This window comes from Dama dama, unplaced genomic scaffold (genome assembly GCF_033118175.1).
Source record: "Dama dama isolate Ldn47 unplaced genomic scaffold, ASM3311817v1 ptg000184l, whole genome shotgun sequence".
Lineage (NCBI taxonomy): Eukaryota > Metazoa > Chordata > Mammalia > Artiodactyla > Cervidae > Dama > Dama dama.
The window spans coordinates 582,016-595,190 of NW_026870984.1; the positions used below are offsets into that span (position 1 = coordinate 582,016).

The following is a 13,175-nucleotide window of genomic DNA, read 5'->3' on the forward strand; positions in this document are numbered from 1 at the left end:
AAATGGCAACCCACTCGAGGATTTTTGCCTTGGAAATCACATGGATAGCGGAGCCTGATGGGCCACAGTCTATGGAGTTGTAAAAATTTGGATACATCTGAGCAACTGAACAACACCACTTGCTGAGCAACAGTGTACTCTGTGAGCTGAGTGTCTCATTCAGTGTGATTTCTGGTTCTCTGCCCTGTAGTAAGGTCTGTGCTCAGCTGATGGGAAGAATATAGCTCAGAGAGGTGTGGGCTTTGGCCAGCCAAGGTGACCCAGGAGGATTTGGAGACGGGCGATCCCCTTGCTTCTAACTCCGTGCTTCTTGCCACAAATTTAAGTGGCAAATGGTGGGAATCCAGGTAACACAAAGGAAAAAGTAATTTTGGATGTGCGTGTGTGCTCAGTCACGTCTGACTCTCTGAGACGCTATGGAATGTAGCTCACCAGTGTCCTCAGTTCATGGGATTCTGCAGGCAGGAATACTGGAGTGGGTGGTCACTTCCTTCTCCAGGGGGTCCCCCGAACCCAGGGATTGAACTCAAGTCTCCTGAGGCTCCTACATTGCAGGCGGATTCTTCACCCACGGAGCTACCTGGGAAGCGCAATTTTGGATGTGGTGTCTTCCTAAATCATGGCAAATGAGATCCCTCCAGATTAAACTCACAGCAGGACTCTGTTAGGAATGCTTTTGAATTCGTCTGCTTACCAAGCAGAGAGCACTTGTAGCCTTTAAGTCATTCAGAATGTGGGACCGAGGTTCTTGGTGGAGCTGCATCCACAGCGCCCCCCGCCCCGCCCACCACCCTGTCACAGTGCAGGAATCGAGGCTCAGGAAGCGGAATAGGCAGAGCAGCCCATGGTACTTTCCCACAGTTTCACCCAAGCTCACGGAATCACACGATATTATCAACTCCCCAGAGGTTCCAACTGTATGAACAGCTCAGGCTGGTGAGCCCAGCAGCCTCAAAGCTTCGGCTGTTTCTTTCAGAAGGCATCAAAAAGGCAGAAGGTCTATGATCTCCCCTCTTGTCTAGGACGAGACGAGCCAAGGCATCTTGAATAGACCCAGGGAAAGGTCAATTTTCTGCCTCCTGGGCTAGAAGAGCAGAAAGGAGACATGAGGACCTGTTAGGAGGCAAGACATATACATATATGTATATACATATAATTTCTGAGTGATTTGGGTGATAGGGTTGACTGACTTCAACAACTGGTTGTGGTAAGGAGAGATGTTGAGGGCAGCTTTAAAAGTCCAGTAACATATACTGAATGCTTATGTGCCCAGAGGAACTGTTTTACATGCCTGTTTTAAAATTAATTTTTAAAACTTTTACTTCAGGTGGTTTAAGGTAATTGTCTCCTTTAAGCCTTATAACAGCCCAGTGGAGTAGGCAGTGTTATCATGCCCATTTTAGAGATGAGGCAAGCAGACAAGAAGCGGTGATACCTAGTTCCAACTTGCTTGGCTATGAAGCAGCAAGATAGATCTTGCATTTGAAACCAGGCAGTCACTAGTGGCTCAGACAGTAAAGAATCTGCCTGCAACATAGGAGAGCCTGGGTCAGAAAGATTCCCTGGAGAGGGGCATGGCAACCCGTTCCAGTATTCTTGCCTGGAGAATCCCATGGACAGAGGAGCCTGGTGGGCTATAGTCATGGTATCGCCAATAGTGGGACACCACTGAGCAACTGACACTCACTTTTACCTTTGCAGTCTGGCTCCAGATTATGATACCATAGGGTGGCTTGAGAATGGGAGGGGCTGGAATCTATTACGGCAGGGAAGTTGATCCCACAGCTGAAATGGGAGAACTTGACATCACCCACCTTCAATTCAGTTATATTGCTGGCTACCTGCTGGGGACCCAGCTCAGCTGGGAGCGGTAACGGTCAGAGGGGGACTCTGGTTCCCCTCTTATATTCCTATTTTCGGGAGAGAGGGTGGAAGTGGAAGAAAAACAAACAGTCTCAGTCAGTGCAAACACGAGGCTTGGAAATGATCGGTGAGAGCTGGGTGGAGGAAAGGAGAGGATGGAGCTGGAGCGGCTAGTAAATTCTTAAAGGGTAGACTCCATTGCCACATATTTTTCAAGTTCCCTACTGAATGTTTCAATTATTTTATGCCCTTTAATTCTCAGTTCAATCCTGGAAGAATCGAAGCCCCTATTTACGCACTAATGTTTTCATTGTAGTAGTCAGTACATTGAGGGTTGTGACAGACTCGTATTCAGTTCAGCTCAGTGACTCAGTCGTGTCTGACTCGTTGCAACCCCCATGAACTGCAGAATGCCAGGCCTCCCTGTCCATCACCAATGCCCAGAGTCCACCCAGACCCACGTCCATTGTGTTGGTGATGCCATCCAGCCGTCTCATCCTCTGCCGTCTCCTCCTCCTGCCCTCAATCTTTCCCAGCATCAGGGTCTTTTCAAATAGTCAGCTCTCTGAGTCAGGTGGCCAAAGTATTGGAGTTACAGCTGCAACATCAGTCCCTCCAGTGGACACCCAGGACTGATCTCCCTTAGGGTAGACGAGTTGGATCTCCTCACAGTCCAAAGGACTCTCAAGAGTCTTCTCCAACACCACGGTTCAAAAGCATCAATTCTTCTGTGCTCAGCTTTCTTGATAGTCCAACACTCACATCCATACATGACCACTGGAAAAACCATAGCCTTGACTAGACAGACCTTTGTTGGCAAAGGAATGTCTCTGCTTTATAACATGCTGACTAGATTGGTCATAACTTTCCTTCCAAGGAGCAAGCATCTTTTAATTTCATGGCTGCACTCACCATCCACAGTGATTTTGGACCCCAGAAATATAAAGTCAGCCACTGTTTCCATTATTTCCCCATCTATTTGCCACGGAGTGAAGGGACCAGATGCCATGATCTTCGTTTTCTGAATGTTGAGCCGTAAGCCAACTTTTTCACTCTCCTCTAGCACTGTCATCAAGAGGCTCTTTAGTTCTTCTTCACTTTGTGCCATAAGGGTGGTGTCCTCTGCCTATCTGAGGTTACTGACATTTCTCCCGGCAATCTTGGTTCCACCATGTGCTTCATCCAGCCCAGCATTTCTCATGCCGTGCTCTGCATATAAATTAAATAAGCAGGGTGACAATATACAGCCTTGACCTACTTCCTTTTCCTATTTGGAACCAGCCTGTTGTTCCATATCCAATTCTAACTGTTGCTTCCTGACCTGCATACAGGTTTCTCAAGAGGCAGGTCAGGTGGTCTGCCATTCCCATCTCTTTCAGAATTTTCCACAGTTGTTGTGATCCACAGAGTCAAAGGCTTTGGCTTAGTAAATAAAGCAGAAATAGATGTCTTTCTGGAACTCTATGCTTTTTTGATGATCCATTGGATGTTGGCAATTTGATCTCTGGTTCCTCTGCCTTTTCTAAAACCAGCCTGAACATCTGGAATTTCATGGTTCACGTATTTCTGAAGCCTTGCTCGGAGAATTTTGAGCATTACTTTACTAGTGTGTGAGATGAGTGCAATTGTGCGGTCCTTTGGGCATTCTCTGGGATTACCTTTCTTTGGGATTGGGATGAAAACTGACCTTTTCCAGCACTGTGGCCACTGCTGAGTTTTCCCAATTTGCTGCCATATTGAGTGCAGCAGTTTCACAGCATCATCTTTTAGAATTTGAAATAGCTCAACTGGAGTTCCATTGCCTGCACTAGCGTTGTTCATCGAGTCGTATTACTTAACCTCAGAAAGGAAAGTATGGGTACGGAAAACAATTCATGGGTTCTGGCTTCACACACAGCTGGATCCAGGGACTCCAAGGATGTCAGCAGAACTCCCCACCTTTTAGCTCTACTTGTGTTAGCTTGCATCTCAGGCACACTGTCACCTGAGTGTTGACAAAAATAGTACTCAGTAACTCCAACTTGGTGTCCTAGTGGAATGGCAGGTCATCTTCCTAGTTATTCCAGTCAAACCCCTCGGGATGGTTCTCACAGGCCCGTTTTGGGATGCATGCTCGTTCATGACCCAATAAATCCCGGCCCTAGGGTGAAGGAGTATGTCAATTGGTCATGTCTGGGTCACATTCTCAATCCCTGGAACAAGAATGTGAGGTCAGGTTTGTCCAAAGTATGTGGACTGAGTGTGGAGAGGGTGGTTCTTCAAAAGCAAGCCAAAGGTGTGTTACCAGAAGATGGGGGGTGAGGAGGCTGGGACAGCACTGACAGCTCCCCACTTCTGTGGGGGCCCCTGCATTTCAAGTAAAGTGAAAGTGTTAGTTGCTCAGTCCTGTCTGACTCCTTGTGACTCCAGAGACTGTAGTCCACCAGGCTCCCTCTGTCCATGGGATTCTCCAGGCAAGAATATTGGAATGGGTTGCAGTGCCCTCCTCCAGGGGACCTTCTCAACCCAGGGATGGAACCCAGGTCTCCTGCACTGCAGGTGGATGCTTTAGCATCTGAGCCACCAGGAAAGACCCAAAGTCAAAGTGTGCTGAGACATCAAGTAGGAGGAGGAAGCAGGGCCTAAGTGTAGATACATTGCAAGAACACTTTGATTTTCAACCACTGGACTTGGGTGTCTCTGATTCTCTATCACAGAAGACCTTTTGTGAAACCACTTCAACAGGAGACAGGAACCACTACAGAATTTCAGGTGACAGGCCAGAAATGCATTTCAGAAACAAATTTTTGGTAGAAGTTGAGGAGGATGGATGGTCAGGGAAGTGGGCAGGGAAGTTCAGAGAAGAAATGGGTTGAGATTGTCCAGAAAAGCATTTCCTTATGGGCCTGGGTCAGTTGGAGATGGGGAAGAAGGATGCAAGGGGACTGTGTGAAGTTTAGTCTGGCTCCAGCAGGCATGACTTGCATGATGTTATTTGGGTGCCCAAGGCTGGAAGGGCAACTGCAAAACCCTTTTCAGCTGTGCTGATAGGCTAGAACTCCTTTAATTGGAAAAAGGGGGAATGGGCTTTGTTTTGAGAAACACCGCCATCTGGTGGTACCTTTCTGCAATGACAACTATTTCCTCTGTTACTATGGCATGATGCGCTCACTCAGCGCTCAATGACTCATTACTTACTTGGTCCCTGTATGTCAGGCAGTGTGATTGATTCGGGAACTCAGGTGGGGACAAAGCCTCTGCATCCATGGAGCTGACGTTCTTGTTTAGGAGGCTCACAAGCTATGAATAATCACATGACGGTACATCTATGATGTCATCAAGCAACATGGAAAGAATATGCCCAGAGCGGTGTCTGCCTAATTTGCTGCAAAATGTCTGACCTGCCTGGCAGGGGATCACTGAGATTTTGGTGCTTCCCCTTGGTCCAGGTTCCTGGCCGGTGCCTGAATATGGTGTGCAGTTCCCTGCCAGGTTGTCCAGCCACTGTTTGAACACTTCCAGTGACATGAAAATCTTTTTTTTTTTTTTTTTTTCCTTTTCCTAGCAGGTTTCTTTCTTTCTTTCTTTTCTTTTTTTCTTTCTTTTTTTTTTTTTTTTACTGTATGTTACAGTCTCTATCTTGGACAAGTGCAGTCACATTTTTCTTGGTTTCCCTCCCTCTGTCCAGCCCCCAGCCAGCAGCAAGAGACATCCTGTTAAAACCTCAAATAATGATAATGTCTCTTCTCTGCTCGAAACTTGGAAATGGCTTTTGTTTTCTTAATAATGAAAACAATATTTTTGCTTGCACTGAGTCTTCGTTGCTCTGTGTGGGCTTTCTCTATTTGTGAGCAGGGACTTCTCACTTCTGTGGCTTTTCTTCCTATGGAGAACAGACCATAGGGTGCTTAGGCTTCATTAGTTGTGACTCTCAGGCCCTGGAGCATGGGCTTAGTAGTTGTAGGGGGCAGGCTTAGTAGTTGTAGGGGGCAGGCTTAGTTTTTCCATGGCTTGCGGAATGTCCCCAGACCAGGGTTGAATTCCATGTCCCCTGAATTGGCAGGTGGATTCTTATCCACCAGGGACCACCAGGGAAGTCTGGCAATGGTTTTTCTTCATGCTTAGAATAAAATCCAATGTCCTTTCAATAGTCATCAAGGCGCTGTAACTCCCTCTCCCTCTGACATCATTTCTCACCCCTTTTCTTCTGGCTTTTCATTCTCTAGCCACACTGGGCTCCTCACTGTCCCTACAGCATCTAAACTGGACCCTGCCTCAGGGCCTTTGCACTGCCTGTTGTCTGTGCCTGGAACATGGCCCCTAAGACACCTACACAACCTCCTCTCTCACATCCTTTGATCTTCTTTGTCATGTAGGTCCTCCCTGATCCCTCAGTCTGAAATAGTTTATCACCCTACCCCACCACTCTTATTCTGTGTTGGAATTATGCTCTGTTTATCAGAGCGTGGATCACTAGTTGAAATTAAGTCATATATTGTGCTCTCTCTTTCTTTCTTTGGCCCTTCTCTGCAACCTGAAGGATCTTGTTCCCCAACAGGGACCAACCTGTGCCCCTGCAGTAGAAGCACACAGTCCTAACCACTGGAACTCTGGGGAAGTCCTTGTATTGTGTCTTGCCTCTTTCCTCCACTGAATGTCAGCTCCTCCAGGGCGGGGGCTTTTTCTGCTTTGCTCTTCAGTCTTCCCGGCCCCTGGGTTAGTAACTGGCACTTAGTAGACCCTAAATAGTTGTAGAATAAAACAGAGAGTCCCCTGTCATACTGAGTATTTACTGCCTTCCCAATGATTCACGTCGATCATCATAGGAATCCTGTGAGACTGCAGTTGGAATCCAAACTTGACAGACTCCAGCATCTTAGTTCACCTCATAAATTCGGTCTTCTTCAGCCCCACTTGCCTCTTCTGTGAGATGTATTTGACAACAGTGCAAATGTGTGTGTGTGTGTGTGTGTGTGTTGGGGTGTTGGAGTCCTGGTGAGCAACAGATGCTATGCCCAGAAGAGCTAAATGGAGCAGAATTTGATAAGGGCTCTATTTTTGATGGCGGGGGCAGGGAGAAAGGAGGAAAGTGTGTTTTAGGAGCCTGATGAGGGCAGGACCCATGGCTGAAACCAGCCCCTCCCCTCCATGCAGGAGTGAGAGTGAGGCATGTGTTGGCAGGGAGGGGAGTGATAAACACCTGTACCGTACCGTCTCCCCTGCAGGTCTCCTCATTGGCTGAACTCAGTCAGCAGTCAGGGGGCCATGTAGCCTCTGTGATGCACAGAGATGGATCCTAAAGTTGTTGTGAAGTCTGGTCCAGCACCGGTGACACAATTGATGTTGTTTTAGGGGGATGTTGAAAACAATAGTTGATTGTTAAGCCCTGATACATGATTTCCTCCCTCCCTGGTTCCCTCCCTCCTTCCTCTGAGCATTTCAGATCTGCTAAGTGCTGAGAAACCTGTATGCAGGTCAGGAAGCGACAGTTAGAACTGGACGTGGAACGACAGACTGGTTCCAAATAGGAAAAAAAGTACGTCAAGTCCGTACATTGTCACCCTGCTTATTTAGCTTACACGCAGAATACATCATGAGAAACGCTGGGCTGCAAGAAGCACAAGCTGGAATGGGAGATCCATGCAAGATGTATACAATTTCCTGAGGTGCCAGAAGCAACACTGTCTCTTTATAGCACAATCACCTCCTTCCCTGAGTTCAAGAATGCACACTTTTGTTTTTCTTCACATTTTCAAGTTGCTGAGCTAGGACATGTGTCCTTGCTATTGAGAGTTGCCATGAGGATAGACCTGATGTGCCTTGGTCTCTGTGGTGTCTCCAACAGCTAACACAGTGACTGACTCACATGAGATGCTTGGTAAATGTTTGTGGGATGAGTGATTAATTCTGATGGTTGTATTGCCCTGTATGTGCTTGAGTGTGTGTGTGTGTGTGTGTGAGTGACTGTCAGTGTGCCTCAAGAAAGACCTGACATTTTCCTATCAAGAAATTTGCTCCCTGGGTAAAGCTATAAAATTCAAATCTGTCCTGGCCAGCCCAGAGCACTGCTACTATTTAACATCAGGAAAAGATACAGAGTTTTCTTTCTGTTCTGCTGTCCTAGAGTTCCAGAGGGGAAATGCTTGCTGAAATGATAGGTCTTAGCCATTTGGGCCTCAGTCCTCATGTCTGTGAAATGGGATTGGTGTTCTCTGTCCAACCTCTTTTGAAAGAAACTTGCTGAGGAAGAAAGAGAGTTTTGGAGTAGTGGAAAATGCCAGAAGCATCAACGGCCAAAACTATTTGTCTTGCCAAAAACAACATGCAAGCTCCCTTTACCAAGCCCTCTCATGTCTTAGAGGGAAGAGAGAGAGAGGAAGAGCTTAAATTTATAAATTGAATGAAAAAAAAAGACAATTGAATTCAGCAAGTTTTATGGCGCCTAATGTAGTAAAGACTCAGCTGATCACACATAGCAAAACCCAAGTCACTTCAGCAAAAATTGAAAACTGTTGGCCCTTGTAGCTGAAAAGTCCATGGTAGATTTAGTTTCTCGCTATCTCTTGCTTAGACTGTTACTTACATGAGAGCAGAGACCATGTCTGTCTTCAGGATTCACCCTAAACCCCTGGGGACCAGGCAAAAAACAACCAACAAATCCATAAACAAGAACGCTTGTGAGGGTGAAAAGGATATGAAGAAAAGAAAACAATCAGGTGTGAGAGTGAAGGAGTAGGGTCAGGTAACAGCATTCTCATTCTCGAGGGAGTCACGGAAGGTGTCTCGAGGACATGACACTTGAGCTAAGGCCTGAATGATGGCAGAGGTCAGCCACGTGCAAAGGCCCTGAGGTGAGAACGAGTGTGATGTCTCGTATTATCAGCGAGGAGGCCATGTGACTGCCGTGGGTGAGTGAAAGCAGAGAGAGATGAGCCCGGAGAGGCGGGCATGAGCCAGACACAAGCCATAAACATCAGGGTTTATTCTAAGTGCTGTGGACAACCATGGGGTGGGGAGCATGAAACAGGAAGAGCCCTGTGACCTGGTTTATGTGTCACGATGACAAGTCTGGCTGCTGCTTGGAGAACAGGCAAGAGGAGGGGGAAGGGAGAGACAGGGGAACCAACACAGAGGTGAGTGAAGTAGCTCCCTCTTTCTGACCCTGTGGGCTGTAGCCTACCAGGCTCCTCTCTCCATGGGATTCTCCAGGCAAGAATTCCAAGCGAAAGAAGAAAAATGGGTTGGAATGAGATGAGAAGACGTGTGCTTAGGGATGGCAGTAAAGCTGAGAGGCCTTGCTCACAGGTTGGACAAGGGCTGAGGTGGAGAGTGAGGAGTCAAGAGAGACTCCAGGCCTCTGCCTGACCTGGGTGATGGTGCTGCTCTCTGTGATGGGCAACATAGGGAAGATGAAGAATCCATCCTTCTGTCCAGGGCGTCTGGGGTCTGAGATGTCTAGCACGCTCCCGCGACGATACCAAGAGTGTGTTAGTCCTTCAGTCATGTCCGACTCTTGCAAGCCCCATGGACTGTATAGCCCACCAGAGTCCTTTGTCCATGGGATTCTCCAGGCAAGAATACTGGACTGGGAAACCAATCCCTTCTCCAGGGCATCTTCCCAACCCAGGGATCGAACCCAGTCTCCTCCATTACAGGCAGATTCTTTACCGTGTGAGCCACCAGGGAAGCCTGATGAGGCCAAACTGTCAGGCAAATACATAAGCATTCGTAACTCTGATGGAGTAGAAATACAGATACATAGTAGGGGCTTTGTCCACCTTGGCTGTACCTAAGACTCAGAGCCAGGTGTTTAGGGGGGACCATTTTCTTTGAGTTCAAGTCCATAACTTCAGAACCTTTCCCCCTCTGCTATTCCTCACTGACCCCAAAGTGAAAGGTGCACCTCTTAGAAAAGGATCTTAATTACCAGCTGAGCTGCTCAGGGAAGGCAGTTGGTTGTGTGTTTTTTCTGTTTGTTTGCTTTTTTTTTTAAGTCTCTACAGTTTCTCTCTCTTTTTTTTTTTTCTTTCCCCAAATAGTCCCTAATGCCAGAAGCCCTGAAGGTACCTTGGCAGAATTGAAAGCATGGTACTCGATGGAGAAGTTAAGACGCACACAAGTGAAAACATATTGCTTGCTGGTGCCTGGGGGTGGGAGGGAGGGCTGTCAAAATCTGAAGAGCAGCCTCATGGCGTTCCCTAGAGAAACTGGGCAGAGGCGCGCTGCCTGCAGGAGTCCAGTGTGAGGCCTGGCTTCTGGGCTGATGGTTAAATGATGACATTTAGTGAACAAAGTCTGCTCCCTTTCTGTTTTGAGCCTGCAGTGCTGTTTGTAAATTAGGAGGTCAATTTCCACAATCAGCGGTGATTTATGAAGAATTTAGGATTCACCAGGCCCTACTCTTAAGTGCTGTGAATTCGGTGGGGAAAAAAAAGTAAAAGAAAAGAAAGAAAGAAACAGCAAGATCCCCCACCCTGGAGGCATTGACTTTCCAGTTGGGGAAACAGACCATAAACAATTGAGTATAAAATGTCAGATAAAGTGCTCCAAAGAGAGAGTAGTAGAGTCAGAAGAGATGGTTACAGCGGCTGTTTTACTTGGTATAACCAGACAAGTCTTCTCTGACATCAGAGTAGAGGCCTGAAGGAGATGAAACAGAGGACCATGTGCGTATCTAAGCAAAAAGGGTGCCAGACAGAGAAAATGGCAGTGCAAAGACGCTGGGGCATGGGCAAAGTTGCCAAGTTCCAGAACAGGAAGCAGAGGCCAGGGCAGCTAGAGCAAGAGAGCAGGAAAGATTGTGGAGGGCGGCTAGGGGGAGGGGACGACAGATCTTACGGCCCATGGTAAGGCTCCGGATAACATCCTGAGGCTGATGAGAAGCCACTGGATGATTTTGAGCAGGGGAGCAACATGACCTGACTCATGGTTCAGAGGCGCCCTCTGGCTGCCAGGTGGTGAAGACCAGTGAGGGCAATGGTGGAAGCAAGTGTTTTTGCATTAAATCAGTGATTGCAAGCCTCAAGGGTGAAAGTGCTCACAGCGGAGAATCCACGGGGAGGAAGAAGTGGTCAGAGACAAAATAGGTGCCAAGTTCACCTTTCCCTCAGGACATTCAGGATGTGCCTCCTGATTTTAGGGCAAACACCTGCTCATCAGTCCAGTCTGCCTTTGACTTCTGGCTCCACCACCTCCTGGCTGTGTGACCTGAGCATGTCGCTGCATCTCTTCGAATGTCAGTTTTCTCATCTGTTAAATGGGTAGCTGTAAAGGCCCTGCATTCCAGGTTTCTCATGATGATGGGAGATATATGGGCGCAACCAGCACAGAGCCTGCTCCCATGTACATGTTCACAGCTGGGCCTCTCCACCAGAGGGCCACATGTCCCACTGGGACAACCCCAGAATGGGATAACATGGTACAGGGGCAAACTGATTAACAATTGTTAGATATAAGTATTGTATGATGAGCTAGAAAATACAACTAGCTTACCCAATCCCCGATTTAACCATGATTTAGTAACAAAACATGTAATAGAGAGACATGGCAAAGAGATGACAGTGGTGGGTGACCTGGACCTCAGTTGACAGCCAGCTGTTGGGGCTTGGGCATACGTCTTGACAAGTACCTGGCCATTTTACCTTTGTGCAAGAACTTCTTTTGCAGTAAAGCCCAGGGCAGAGGACGCTCACCTGAAATGTCAGCTGGGCTGTTGGGGTGAGGGTGGAGTTTCGATTGAAATTCACACACCTGCGACTCTGGTGCAGTCAAGCCTCCTGGGCTCACAGAACTGCACGTGTGCTTCTGCCATGTGGGGTGCGGGGGTGGGGGGGCGGGCAGCAGCCAGCTCTGCATCCCAGTGAGTGCATGCTGGCGCTGGGAGGCAAGCCCTCTGGGATGTGATTTCAGGTCTCAGTGTGCATCGGGGTGGTGATGCTGTTATTCTGTGCGCCCCCTGGGCAAAGAGGTGAGTGGGGCAGATCCTTCCTTCCCCACCTTCTTTTGCGGGGGAGAGTGACTTTGGAGATGGGAGGGAAGTGTAGGTTGTCACACAAAAGGGAAGAATTTTTGACTTCTAGCAGACGGGGCCAGAGAGGCCACATTACGCAGTACTTTGGACAGCCTTGTGCAACGAAGAACCATTCCACGCAAAACGCCAGGGGCACTCCATTGAGAAATGCTACCCAGAGTCCTTGTATTTATGTATCACCTAGCCAACCCTGCCACATTTACGAATTGCCTGGTGTTCAGCATGACCCAGGCCTTGACTTGAAAAAAAATATTTTTTTGTTGTTAGACTTATTTTTCTTTCTTCCTAATGTTTTAGAGGGTAAATGACTAGCGTATTGTGCAGATGAGAAGGGACGACATCCCCAGGTCCCCTAAAGGGCCCCTCGTGGCCCTTTCCTAGCCTCTCCCCGGTCTTCCACTTTTCTCCTGATTTCTGTCACCCCAGATCTCCAAACTCCTATAAATGGACTCATATAGAATGCAGCCTACCTTCTTTACTCACATGGATTTGGGGAAACTCCCCGGCTGTGGGGTAGACAGACAGTTCCTTCTGGGTAAAGCAAAATCTGAGTTCAGCGCACTCAGCTATTCTTTCGCAGCGCCCACAGCACCGACTATGCTGCCGGCTCAGCACCCGTGAAGCTGTGCTCGCCAGTGACCACCAGAGGTCACTGCGACACCGCCACTGGCCCGAACTGACCGCAGTTCAGTTCAGCTCGGCTCAGTAGCGTCGGACTCTTTAAGACCCCATGGACCGCAGCACCCGCACCCAAACCCATGTCCATTGAGTCGGTGATGCTAGCCATCTCATCCTCTGCCGTCCCCTTCTCCTCCTGCCCTCAATCTTTCCCAGCATCAGGGTCTTTTCCAGTGAGTCAGCTCTCCACATCAGGTGGCCAGAGTATTGGAGTTGCAGCTTCAGATGAACACCCAGGACTGACCTCCCTTAGGATGGCCTGGTTGGATCTCCTCACAGTCCAAGGGTTTCTCAAGAGTCTTCTCCAACACCACAGTTCAAAAGCACCAATCCTTCTGCACTCAGCTTGCTTTATAGTCCAACTCTCACATCCATGCAAGACCACTGGAAAAGCCATAGCCTTGACTAGACTGACCTTTGTTGATAAACTAATGTCTCTGATTTTCAATATGCTGTCTATGTTGGTCATAACTTTCCATCCAAGGAGTAAGCGTCTTTTATTTCCTGGCTGCAATCACCATCTGCAGTGATTTTGGAGACCAGAAAAGTAAAGCCAGGCAGTGTTTCCCCATCTGTTTGCCATGAACAACACAAAAGCCCAGAGATAAATCCACACACCTATGGA

At 48.0% G+C, this 13,175-nt stretch overlaps 1 pseudogene; it reads left to right on the forward strand.

Moving 5' to 3' along the window:
* The window catches only part of LOC133053732 (MYND-type zinc finger-containing chromatin reader ZMYND8-like), a 54,548-nt pseudogene extending 41,996 nt beyond the window's left edge, over nt 1–12,552 (forward strand).
* The last annotated feature ends 623 nt before the right edge of the window (nt 12,553–13,175 follow it).